We start from the raw sequence: 13,594 nt of genomic DNA, 5'->3' as shown, positions 1-13,594 counted from the left end.
GGCAGTCACTGAAGGGAAAGAGAGCTTGGGTTTTCAAGACTGTGGGAAGCACGGACACTGTCTCACTCATGAATCCGTTTATTTGCTTAAGGGTGACTACACAGCCCCTTGGGGTGTGCCAGGTAGCGGGATGGGCATCAGGGTACCCTCATGTGTAGGAAACACATCCTGCTTGAAGAGTTCATCCTCCATAGACAAACCCTTCATCCAGGACAGGGTTTCTCAACAGTAGGACTACAGACATTTGGGGCTGGATCATTTTCTGGGGTGAGGGCTGTCCTGTGCACGGTAGCGTTTTTAGTGGCATCTGTAGGCTGTATCCACGAGATGCCACTAGCATCCTCCCCTCCAGGGCTGACAATCAAAGAATGGCTCCGGATATTTTCAATGTCCCCTCATCACCCTTAGTTGAGAACCACCACCATAGATGTAGATACAATTTGATAGATAGATAGATAGGAAGAAAATAGGTAGATGATATGATAGATAGGTAAGAAAATAGATAGGAAGAAAATAGGTAGATCATATGATAGATAGGTAAGAAAATAGATAGGAAGAAAATAGGTAGATGATATGATAGATAGGTAAGAAAATAGATAGGAAGAAAATAGGTAGATGATATGATAGATAGGTAAGAAAATAGATAGGTAAGAAAATAGGTAGATGATATGATAGATAAGACAGATGAATGATAGATAGATAAATAGGTGTGTGGATGGATGGATAGATGATTGATAGCTATGTACATAAATATAGATGATATGATTGATAGGTAGACAATAGATGATAAGATACATGAGATAGATGATAGAGATAAGTAGATGATATATATGTGGATGGATGGATGGATAGAGATGATTGATATGTAAATATATAGTAGATAATAATAGCTAGCTAGATGATGAAGATAGATTGTAGACAGATACATGACATACATGATACATAGATGGATGATAGGTGACTGATAGATACATCAGTAGATAGTAGATAGATAATAGCTAGATGATGATGGTGGTGATGATAGATTAGACAGATGATAGATACATAGATAGGGAAGGTAGATGACAAATGGATGAATGGACAGGCGCGTAGAGAGAGACAGAGAGACCAACAGACTGAGTCTCTCATGCGAAGGCAGTCTCGTCACTCTTTCTGGGACTGAGTCACCCTCCATGGTGGGGACCGTCCTTCACTGTGGGACGTGGCTTCCACCCACTACGTGCCAATATCACATTGCACCCTCCTCTCCCCCAGCTGGACAACCAGAAATGTCTCCAGACGTTGCCAGATGCCCTCTGAGTTGCAGAATCACTCCTGGTTGGAAACCACTGTGCTAGAGAAATAAATGCAGCAAGGCATTTTAGGAACAGACTCATTTGGACTGACTGCCTCAGAAAAGGAGACCCAGGATGGTACAGAAACCAAGACATAGGCTGCTACATACACGTCACCTAGAAAAACATGGTAAAGCGTCTCACTGTCCCATCATTCTGGGTTCATGTAAGGTTAAGAACTGGTGGTAAACTTCTGTGGGTGAACTCAACATACATTCTTTTTTTTTTTTTTTTTTTTTTGGCCACGCTGTGTGGCTGGCGAGATCTTAGTTCCCCAACCAGGGATGGAACCTGTGCCCCCTGCGGTGGAAGCACGAAGTCCTAACCACTGGACCGCCAGGGGTTTCCTTCAACATACATTCTTAAGGGCTTGCCTTGTCCTGATGTAGGTGAGGTAGCATGACATGAAGAGGTATATGGTGGTATATGGTGGTCTACACGCTCCATCTTCTCAAAAGACATAAGACTACAAGTCAGGTTGCTACAAGGCTGAGACACTCAGAAGCATTAATGGTGGTTCTAGGGGGTGTTCCTGTCCCAGGGGACTCAAAGGCCACGTCATATGGAAGTCTAAGGGCTAGTTATTTGTGGAGAAGCCATTTTTACTGGGCTAAGAAAGAGGGCTGTCTGGGCAGGATAACATGCATAGGAGGGAAGCACTGCTCTCCCTGCAGCAAAAACATTTCTAAGAAAGTTCTAGCCTCCAGCAAGGTGACCTCGGGTCAAGCAACAGATAAAAAGTAATAGGTATATTTGGGCTAGAGTTTAAATAAGTGTTTACTTTTTGGTTGAAAATGCTATGATATCATAGTTGGTTGAATAATGTTCTCCAAAAATCCATGTCCACCTGAAATGTCAGAAAGGGACCATACATGGAAATAGGGTCTCTGCAGACCTGATGAAGTGAAGGATCTGATCTGAGGTCCTCCTGGATGAGGGTGGCCCTACATCCAGTGACAGGGTCCTTATAAGACACAGAAGAGGAGAGATACACAGAGGAGAAGCCCTGTGAAGACAGAGGCAGAGACGGGAGGGATGAGGCCACAAGCCCAGAGACGCCCGGAGCCCCCAGAAGCTGGAAGGGGCAGGAAGGACCCTCCCCTGGAGCCTCCGGAAGGAACCGACCCTGATGACTCCTTGATCTTAGACTTTTGGTCTCCAGGACTGAGAGAGAATGAATCCCTTTTGTTTTAAGACAACCCGTTTGATATAATTGGTTATAGCATCCGTGGAAAACAAACACAAATCTTAAAAATTTTCTGGTGGATTCAGTCACAATGACAGGTACTCGAGTACTTTGAGATTTCGTCATCCTGAGTCTTTTAAAATAGTTTGCTCAGAATGGGGGTGTATGTGGTTTGAGATCATTCATTGCAATCACATACGGTTCTGTTGTGATTTGTAAATAATATACTAACTAAAAGATAGGAGGTTTTTTTTCCTCCCAAACGTCTCACATCTGGTATATGTGCTTGTGAATCTGTGTGCCCAAGCACACATCCTCGCTTAGCAGTCAACGGTCACTCTTCGACTGCTCCCAGGTCCTCACGGAAAAACGAAACCCAAACCAGGCTTTCAAACCCACTCTTTAAGATTTGGTGTGTAATTGCAGACGCAGCTCTCATTCTGAAGAATCTGGACAGGACTTCAGTCCTCGTGAGGGGTGACCTGCTACTGAATTCACGCTGCAAGATGCCGAGCCCTGCAGGAGACTTTGCGGCACTTCTAATCGTGTAAGACCAGACTAAGGATGGGCAGCCTGGTGAGTTCCTGGTGCTATTTCCATGATCCTTGCTACTTTTCTCCAGGGTTTAAAATATATAACTATGGTTTCCAGAACACGTTCACACACTGTATTCCACTGCAGCTTCCCCACTGCTCTTGGAAGAGGTGATTTCTGGGGAAGGGCGCATAGAGATGATATGGTTCGATCCTACACCATGCGACATTGGCTGTGACTTGTCCATCCAAAGCCATGTTGCAGAACCAGAATCAGAATCAGAACCAACCTGCGTACTGTGCTGGGCTCCGCTCAACCATGAGGCTGATTAGAAGTTTATGGCAGAACCAACGAAGGCTTGAGTAGCTGAGAAGTGGGCTGGAATTTAGGTTCTGCCCCTTAACAGCCGTGGGAACCTTGGTGTCATCTACATCAACTTCCGTTTCTGTATGTGTCCGATGGCACTGATACCACTCACTTTATAGGATTACTGGGAAAACCACTGAGATAACATATGGATGGTGGAACAAAGGTCAAAAGTCATATTTTTAAAAATCCAACAGTTGTGCCCCCCCCAAGTAGGGTAGCATAAATCATCGGAAAGATATGTTTTTGTTTTAGAAAACTCGCTAGGACACTTCTAGATTATGTAAAAAGTTTCCCATGGCTGAACTGTCAGAAGGAAGTTGAGATAGAGGGCAAAGTAGTGAGGACACAAACGGGAAATCAGAATAGATAGAGAGAGATAGACGATAAATAGATAGATGATAGTTACATTGATAGATAGATAATAGACGATAGATACATAGATAGAGAGAGTTACACAGATACGTACGTACATACATAGACACAGATAGATACATTGATAGATAGGTGACAGATAGATATAGATAGACAGGTATAGTATATAATATATAAATGTATACAAATTAATATAAAATTGTATATGTGAATATGTATTGGAGTTCAAGGACTCACATGTAAGCATGCTATACAATCAATTTTAAATGACTGGCCGAATTGTTTACTACACAAAATATTTACATAAATCTCACACTCTGCTCACCACTGCCCGCCTGGGCCTGGTCCACACACCATAAAAATATCATACAGGATCCATTTGTCCCAGTTACAGCTTCTCATCTGTTTACAAAAACTCTTCCATCCATAGAAGAGAATGTCACAATCCTTCATGGTATCCAGGTCCTTTCTCACGTCCTAACATCACCTTAAAAGTTATTTCTTATTTTAAATGTCTTTTCTCTTTGTCTTTGGAGTGTCTGTAGTGACACATGGAGAAGTAAACAGATGGGATTCCAGCTGTAGAGTCGGATAACCCAAAAAGTCACACAGAGGAGGGAACACATAACTTAGGGGACATTTTCAACCCCAAAAAATGAATTTTAAAAATCTTGGTCCAATTTTTTTGGTATGCCACTCACATTTTAGTGCCCAGAAGACATATTTTTCAGAAGCAATCCTACCACATTGTAGCCTGGGTCTAAATCTGGCTCCTAATTATCTCAATTCCTTCACTGCTAAAATGTTAAGAGCAATGCAAGCTCCCTGAGGCAGAGGTGCTTGGTTACCCGTCCCCCAAGCCTCAAGCACCAGCTGCCGGATGGCAGAATGTTGGTGGGAGTACAGCATCCCAGGCAGAGTCTATATTTCCCAGGATCCCTTGCTTGGAGGTGGGGTCACGTGACTAATTCTCACCAATGACGTGTGTCCCTTCCAGGCTGAGAAGGTGAAGATGCAGAGATGCCCTTCTGGCTCTTTTCCCATGCCCCAACTGAGTAAAGGGGTTACAAGGGACCAGGGAATGGAGGAGCCACAAGATAGGAAGGACCTGAGTTCCTGAATCACCATGGGCACAAACACCTGGCATGGGCTGCCCTGTGGGTTCCGTTGGGCTCTGGTCTCCATCACCTTTCCTCTTATGGCCACCATGGCTCTCGAGGACCATCCTTGCTCTTGAAAGTGGAAAACCGTGCTTATTGTGTTACGCGTCTGCAAGCCTGGGGTTTATCTCAGCCGTACCATCGTCCCACGTGAAACATTAAGCCATTTATTTATCTTACCTATAGCATTGTCCCACGTGACACGTTAAGCCATAAAAACGCTGTGATGTTTAAATAAGATAACATTTCTCAAGAGCGTGCCATGGAAATTGTTTTTTAAAAAGTCATTAGTATTATTGTTATTATCATCTTGATGGATTGATAGTGGAACTCAAATTGGCACAAGAGTGGCAATTTTCAAAATCTTTCATATACACTGTGACTTTAGCAACGGAACTTCCACTATTATGTCTTTATTCTAGTTCATGGGATTCCGTGGCCAGCCCCAATTCTTGCCGTCTGCGAGCGGCAGAGAAAGACTGTCTGAAGTCCAGCTCAACATTTCAGTTGTATTATTAAACGTGGCATACGTTAAAATTTTGTACAATGTTGCAGTGAAGACATCTGGACTCTGAGGACCCCTTTATCATTTAAGAGACAGAATGAGTAAAGTATATTTTAATTCTTACAAAGTCCTAGAAAGATTGGGAGTCATGATGCATTGTTAGTGAAAAACCCAATTCAGCGTTTTGTTATTAAAAAAAAAGTGTGGACGTGCTGCTTTTGGAAGGAAAAAACAAGACTATTTTCCATTAATGTCTGGCGACGTGCACTGAAAAACAATGACAAAAAAAAACACCAACAAGCACATCTAAGAGAACTCATGTGTACCATGGAGGTTCCTGCAGTCTCTTTTTACTATTTTGTGTTGTATAGCATCTATGAAATATGTCAAAACAATTCAGTGATACATTTTCTGGGTCTGGGTGAAGAATTGGAGTTTATGGACTTCCTTGGCTCTGAGTAATTATAAAAATAGATTCTGAATAAAAGCTCTCTTTCTATTTTCTTTCTGAACGATGGCAGGAGCTGGAGGTCTATTTTAAATCAATAGTTAAAGGAAGAGACTAAAAACACAGTTTTCAGAGAACTGGATTAGTATCCACTGCCTTTTCATTTTCTTATTGTTGATTCTGGAAAGTGAGACATTTTGTCAAAGCTGGGATTTAAGCTAATAATTAAAAAAAAATAACCACTGAGATTTTTCCTGCAGAAAATACCACATTGAGTACATTTCAAAATGGAGGAAAATCATCTTTCTTGACATCTTTCCAGCAGAAACCAGAAAAGTGCACACAAGACCACCCACCATGAGGCCAGGTTGCTCAAGGGACAGAAGGAATTGGCCGGAAGGAAGGTGGATCTGGGAGTTGGGGGCCTTTGGGGAGGAAAAGACCAAGTTTCTAATGTTGTCACATAGCAAGCTTGTACTCTACTGAGATTTAAACCCTTATTTTACAGTATACATTTTATAAATAACTAAAAGTAATACAGAAATATAGGAACAAATGGAAATGATTCATACACAAAAATTCACAATCCCATTACCCAAGGATAAACTCTCTGAACATGTTCAGATTTTGTGAAAATATATACATATATATATTCTATTTATAAGCTTAACTATATGGTTTTAAGTCCATTTATTTTCCACGTAACAATATGATTTGCATCTCCCCATGTCATTAGTCAGGCTAATACCCCATTCAGCGGATGTGCCGTTAAGTATCTCATCCTATCTTGGTGGAGATCTACATTGTTTTCCATTTTGGGCTGTCTCTGCAAAGACTGTCCCATAAATCTCTGAATTCTGAGACATATCATTGCAACAGTGAAGGGTGTGAACATTTTTAAGGCCCTTGCAAACCGTTTTGGAAGTGCTGTCGAAAACCTTAAAAGGCTTTCCCCTTCCCACGGCCACCGAACTGGCACGTAAGGATGCTACCTTTCCACCCTTTATGCCTCAGAACTGCTCTCGCTTTAACAATTCCTAATTTTATACTCAAAGGTGGCTCTGTGTTTTCCTTCTTTCATACTTTTGAATTAATGGTCAAAATACATAAGTTGGCCATTTCATGGAGGAATTAGTTATTAGTTTTTGAGCTGTTTATGCCTTCTTGCTTGAGCAATGGAATAATTTACCTAACAAGGCCTTAACGCACCCTAAGTGCAGCAAATACACAAGGCATCAATACTTGTTCTAAATATAGCACATGTTTTTTTTCCACTCATCATTTTTTTTCAGTTGTTTGGAGAACTGCAGTCATTGGAAGCACAGGCCTTTTGAAATTGTTTGTAGCTGTGTCTCTCTTTTTCCCTCTATTTTTTTAATCCTTTTGTATGTTTAGAAAGTCGTCCTTCACTCTGAGATTAGGCAATTCTCCTACATACTTTAAAAATATTTCTCATTTGTAAATATCAAAACTCAAAACATTTGTAACTCACTTGGCTCTACGGTATGAGATGAAAAAAACTAACTTTTTTGACTCATTAAGCCAGTTTTTCTAACGCCACGTATTGATGTGTTATTTTCCCAGTAATAAGAAGTTTCCCTCACATTAAATACCCCTGCGGGTTTTGGTTCTCTCGCTTATTGGAGGGTATTTTATATCATATTTTAACATGACAGGGCAAGTTTCTTAGTATTTCCCATATTTTTTTTTTTTTCCGGTACGTGGGCCTCTCACTGCTGTGGCCTCTCCCGTTGCGGAGCACAGGCTCCGGACGCGCAGGCTCAGCGGCCATGGCTCACGGGCCCAGCCGCTCCGCGGCCTGTGGGATCTTCCCGGACCGGGGCACGAACCCGGGTCCCCTGCATCGGCAGGCGGACTCTCAACCACTGCGCCACCAGGGAAGCCCAGTATTTCCCTTATTGCCATCTGCATTCTGGCTCAATTTTGCCTTGAGATAAATTTTATTTTCCAAGATTTCATAACAAAAAGTCATCAATATTTCAGTTGGAATGTTTAGAAAATATGAAGTAGTTTTGCAATATTTGTATTTTATGAGATTGAGTCTTCCCACACAAGGACATGAATTGTTCCTATTAATAAGCTGATTTTATATCTGCCAGAAACGCTGTGATCCTTTTTTCGTGGAAGCCTTGAATCCTTTTGCTAAATCTTCTCATGGAGGTCTTTTTTACATACATCATTTTCAGCAGAGCTACTTAATTGATCTCATTGTCTGTGAAAAATATAGCTTATTCTCTTCCCCAATTGTTAGATCTCGTATTTATGTTTCTTGTGCTGTTCTATTGACTCTACGTCCTAAAGCCACCGGTTGACAACATTTCTGATTGTTAACAGAAGGACAGTGTGTCTGGAGCAGCATTTCTTAGGTAGAGCTCAAAACTCTGGTTCTGACAGATGCCCTAAAAAAGAAACAAGGGCTTTTCTACCTGAGAAAATCTGCATCAGGCAACACAAAGCAAATATTTATTTAAGAAGAATCTTTCTAGAGATACAAATGGCCAATAGGCACATGAAAAGATGCTCAGCATCACTAATTATTAGAGGAATGCAAGTCAAAACCACAATGAGGTGTCACCTCACACCGGTCAGAATGGCCATCCTTAAAAAGTCTACAGATAACAAATGCCGGAGAGGGTGTGGATAAAATGGAACCTCCTGCACTGTTGGTGGGAATGTAAGCTGGTGGAGAACAGTATAAAGGGTCCTCAAAAAACTAAAAATATAACTACCATATAATCCAGCACTCCCACTCCTGGGCATATATCCAGACAAAACACTAATTCAAAAAGATAAATGCACCCCTATTTTCATAGCAGCATTATTTACAATAGCCAAGACATGGAAGCCACCTAAATGTCCATCCACAGATAAATGGATAAAGAACATGTGAGATATATATATATATAATGGAATATTACTCAGTCATAAAAATGAATGAAATCATGTCATTTGCAGCAACATGATGCAACTAGAGATTATCGTATTGAGTGAAGTAAGTCAGAAAGAGAAAGATAAATATTATATGATATAACTTGTACGTGGAATCTAAAATATGACACAAAGGAACTGATCTACGAAAGAGAAACAGACTCAAAGACATAGAGAACAGACTTGTGGTTGCCAAGGGGGAGGGGGAAGGGAGGGATGGATTGGGAGTTTGGGGTTAGCAGATGCAAAGTATCTATAGGATGGATAAACAGCAAGGTCCTACTGTGGAGCACAGGGAACTATATTCAATATCCTGTGATAAACCATAATGGAAAAGAATATTTTTAAAAAGAATGCTTATATATGTATACCTGAATCACCTTGCTCTACAGCAGAAATTAACACAACATTGTAAATCTACTATACTTCAGTAAAAAAATTAAATCGAGAAGAATCCTTCTGATCCTAAGTTACTAACCATGTTCTTTTGTTGAGAAGGGGTGTTTCCATGCACCAACGACCTTTCTCACACACGGTGGATGAACTGCCTATGCAGTGGCTCACCTTGGCTCTAAGAAGCCAAGTCAAACAGCCAGGAATTCTGAGAGCCATCTGGTCAACCATGGATAGCTTGGCCTCAACTCTAGTGGAGTATTTACACCATGGAAATTGTCAAGCTCTACAAATCTGAGTGCATGTGTTTGAAAGACAGTCCACGTCACACACCACTTATTATATAGCTTATCTCCTTCATGCATTCATTAAATACATACTTTTGAGCATATCCTATGTGCCAAACAAGGTGAAAAGAGCATAATAAAAACGTCAAAAATGGAGGCGAAAATTTAATGAATAACTACACAGTAATCCATGGATAAACACAGTCGTGATACATCTCATAAAGAAGAACAGGACGCGATCAGAGTTTGGAAAGCAGGTATCTCGCCAAAACTGAGCTCCCAAGTGTTCCCCGAGGACATGACGCCTCGGCTTTGACCGAGTTACTCACCAGGACTCTGGACCTTATAAATATATAAACAGTTCTTTTCTGACTGGAATTCCCTACATCAAACGCAGAGAGACAACTTTCTTAAAAAACAGCTCACCACAATAAACAGAACCCGCCTCAGTATGCAATCCAAGCCTCAGAATTGAATAATAAAGACTCACTCATATGGGAGAGATCTGAGATCAAAGGACGGGACAGAGCATTTATAGTGGACTCTACAGGAGCTCCTCAGAACCCACCATGTTTCCTGAAAGATTCTCCAGGTCAAAGCTTCCCAGGTCTAATTCTCACACATCAACCTACCACCAATTTTGGTCCTTTTGGTTCCCAGTTACATTATTGTCTCTGTGTAGCAGAGTGCTGCATGGAAAAGAAATCTAATGAGTTCCACATGGTTTGAAAAGAAGCAAAATAATAAAAGCATAACTTGGAATACTTCATATTCTCTCACTTACTGCCCAAATTCTGCATGTGTCTGTGTTTAGGAACTTGGAAACGTTTCTTTCCCCCCTGACTCTGTGTCTTGGGTTTATAAGCAGTACAAGGTGGCAATAGGTTTCGCCCTATCGAGTGTTGTTTACGTTAGCTTTATGTGACAGAAGTGCCATTTGTATTGTGTTTGCTATTAAAATAGCCGATAAAACGGTGTGCCAACTTGTTTACGAATTGAGTTTCCTTTTGAGATCCAACCTTTATTCTTAGCTGTAGAGGTCCACGGGCAGTCAGATTCACATGGACTTCTGAGAGAGAGATGATAATTCCATGTCCTTACGTATGTATCCGTGACATTGCTTTACGTCTTGTCATATTTAGGGAAGACCTACTATTGATCATCGATTCACAATTCGGTGGAGAAAAACGAGTGAGATAACCCAATGACCCCAAGGACAGAATGGACCACCAACTAAATGCTCATTAACAGGGGTTGTTGAAAGAGTTTTAAAGAGGGTATACAATTGGATGAGAAAAGGGTCTTAGAAGAAGCGTCAGTCAAGGAGGGTTATGATTTGATCAAGCACAGATGGCCGACAAACATCCTTGGAAGAAAATGATCTTAAGGAAGACACAAGGATGTGGATTCCTGGGTCTCTGAGAAACAGTGAATGGCTCGGTTTAGCTTAGGGCTGCGGTTCACGGAGTGTGGGGTATAAGAGGAAGCTGAGTATGCCCGTTGTGCTGTGTTATGATGAATTGTCCGTGATGAGATGAATGGCACAGTCGATATGGAACAGTTCTAGGGGTTTTGTTTGTTTTTTGACGACATACCATAGATTCTTTGACTTCTGAGAAACTTCAAGAAAGTTAATGGGGACATGGTAAATTGGCATGATTCCCATTGGGAAAAATTAATGGGGCTCCTGGTAAGATTCGTTGGGAGGAGATTGTCACCATCCAGACAAGAATTAATGAAGGCTTGATTGAAGGGGGTCGACCAAAAAGAGAAAGGAGAAAAGGTGGTTGTGAAATACGACAGGAAGATTCTCTAAGAGGTGGTGATTGCTTGCATGTCAAAGAGGAAATATCCCCACCTAAAAATAGTTGGATGAGTGCCTAACAGGAATGTATCTCCTTCAGCAAGAAGGGCTAAGTCCAAAGGTGAAGCTGCCTTTTTCCAGATGGTGAATTGAAGTTATCTGGCCAATAATTAGAAATTAACTAGACTCTATTCAATATCACCAGATTCAGAAATAATTACATTTTTAAAAATGTATCCCATTATTTCGAAGTTTAACGTTTTTGACTGTTAGACGCTCATTGATAGGATCTGAGCTAAAGATACCAAAAGAAGAATGGATAAACAACAGGACCTACTGCACAGCACAGAGAACTATATTCAGTATCCTATGATAAACCATAATGGAAAATAATATAAAAAAAAAGAATGTGTGTGTGTGTGTGTGTGTATGTGTGTATATATATATATATATATATATATATATATATATATATGCAAAAGTGAGTCACTTTGCTGTACAGTGGTAATTAACATAGCATTGTAAATCAAGTATAATTCAATTAAAAATATATATATACCAAAAGAAGGAACATAGAGGTATTGGGGCAAAAATCCAACCCTAGCTGGCACGGTAGGAATGCGGAGCGTCGGCCCGAGGCATACAAGGGGGTAAACTGGAGATTTTCATTTTGATTTAAAGCTGCATCGTCATACCCCCAAGTGCGTGCCGGTCGGAGATTGGTGAAAGGTTTCTTAGCCTCCTATAAAGCCTTTGTTACTTGGCCCAAGTGGGGGCAATAAAGACCCAACCCAGAAAACCTACGCAAAGTTGCTGCAAAGCCCAGTAAAATCCACTCAGAGCACAGTCCCAGCTGGCCTGCAGGGCTGTGTGCCTGGACGTAGAGGACCCAGGGTGATTGGTTGCATATGGGGCTGGTGGGTGGGACCGGCTCTCCACCAGGAGGCCCAGACGCAGACCCCCTCCCCATTCTTTCTTTTCCTGTCAGCAAGAAGGAATCGCAGACGCACAAAGACAGCTCTGGAGCTCGGACTTCCCTCTCAGCACATGGCAGCCATGTGCTGACTGCTGCCGCCACTGCCCCCAGCCACAGAAGCCAGCACGAGAAAACACGCGGGGAGGGGGGCGGATCACAAGTTTCCTTTGCCCAGCCAGGGACACGAGCAAAAACGAGAAGACCCAGTAGGTACAGGTTTAAGAATCACAAAGGACCATGAATTCCATCCATGGTCAATGAATGGAATTCTCATTAGGCTAAACGCCGAAGTGACCTGATATGGTCTCCGTGCCAACTAAATAGCCAACTGCCAACCAATTTGCCAGGATAAATAAAGCAGGCTGGGCCCGTCCAGGTTTGGTGAATGGCTTTTGTCCTAAGGGTGGTACCTAGGAAAGCTTGGGCTTCTACCAAGAGCTCATTAAAGCTCGGTCCACATGCCTATAGGATGAATCAGGCTGAAGCCAAACCTGCAGTAAACGCGCCAGCAGACCAGGAAACAGGATGACTTACATGCGTGGGCCGTGGCGGGCCTGGCAGATTTTTATTTTATTTTTCGGGGACTGTCCCCATGGGATCACAAAGGAAGGGTCAGGCGGAACAACGAATACTGCCATACGTTTTGGAAAACCCTCCATTATAATTTTCTTATCTTACTACGAGAGTAAAACGATGCATAATTTCAGAAGCCACAGACACCAGGGATACAGAAACATGTAAACGGAAGTCGTGCAACAGAGCACGGGGAGACGTCAGTAACCCAGGAGAAAGGAGACGTGCGTTCCGAACGACAGAAGGGAACGCTGTGATTAGGGGAGAGACCGGCATTATTCAGACAAAAACTTGCATCAGAATCATACCTGTAAATACTGCAAATCGTTACCTTCATGAAGCTAAGATTGCCGTGTACATAGCTGACTAATGAGAGGCTTGAATGGCCGTGGACATGGCTGACATTAACAAAATGTTTGAAACCTAGGTGAATGCTGTAACGTTTTACCACAAATCATCAATATATTCTTTGGACAACAAAGGGGTGAAGCTTTTCTTCATTTGTAAATTGTATAATTTATAAGGGGCATTGACAACAAAAGATCGTGCCGCACCATGTAGTGCTTTTGGTCAGAGGTCATTAAAAAAACAACTACAAAAAAAAAAAAAAATTAGTACCGCAAAAAAAAAAAAAAAAAAAAAAAAAACCGACTACAATACTTCACAGGAAAACAGGGTCGTCAGATTAAGACAGTGGAAGGTAA

General features: G+C 41.7%; 1 long non-coding RNA gene across 1 annotated transcript; it reads left to right on the top strand.

Annotated features, from left to right (window-relative positions):
* Positions 1-662: 662 nt before the first annotated feature.
* Positions 663-7,234, top strand: LOC137217817 (uncharacterized). Its single transcript, XR_010940274.1, has 2 exons — positions 663-2,618; positions 2,947-7,234. It is a non-coding gene; the product is annotated as an uncharacterized lncRNA (long non-coding RNA).
* Positions 7,235-13,594: the final 6,360 nt, after the last annotated feature.

The sequence above is a fragment of the Pseudorca crassidens genome, chromosome Y (assembly GCF_039906515.1).
Source record: "Pseudorca crassidens isolate mPseCra1 chromosome Y, mPseCra1.hap1, whole genome shotgun sequence".
Taxonomy (NCBI): domain Eukaryota; kingdom Metazoa; phylum Chordata; class Mammalia; order Artiodactyla; family Delphinidae; genus Pseudorca; species Pseudorca crassidens.
This window is presented reverse-complemented; position numbering and strand designations above follow the sequence as displayed.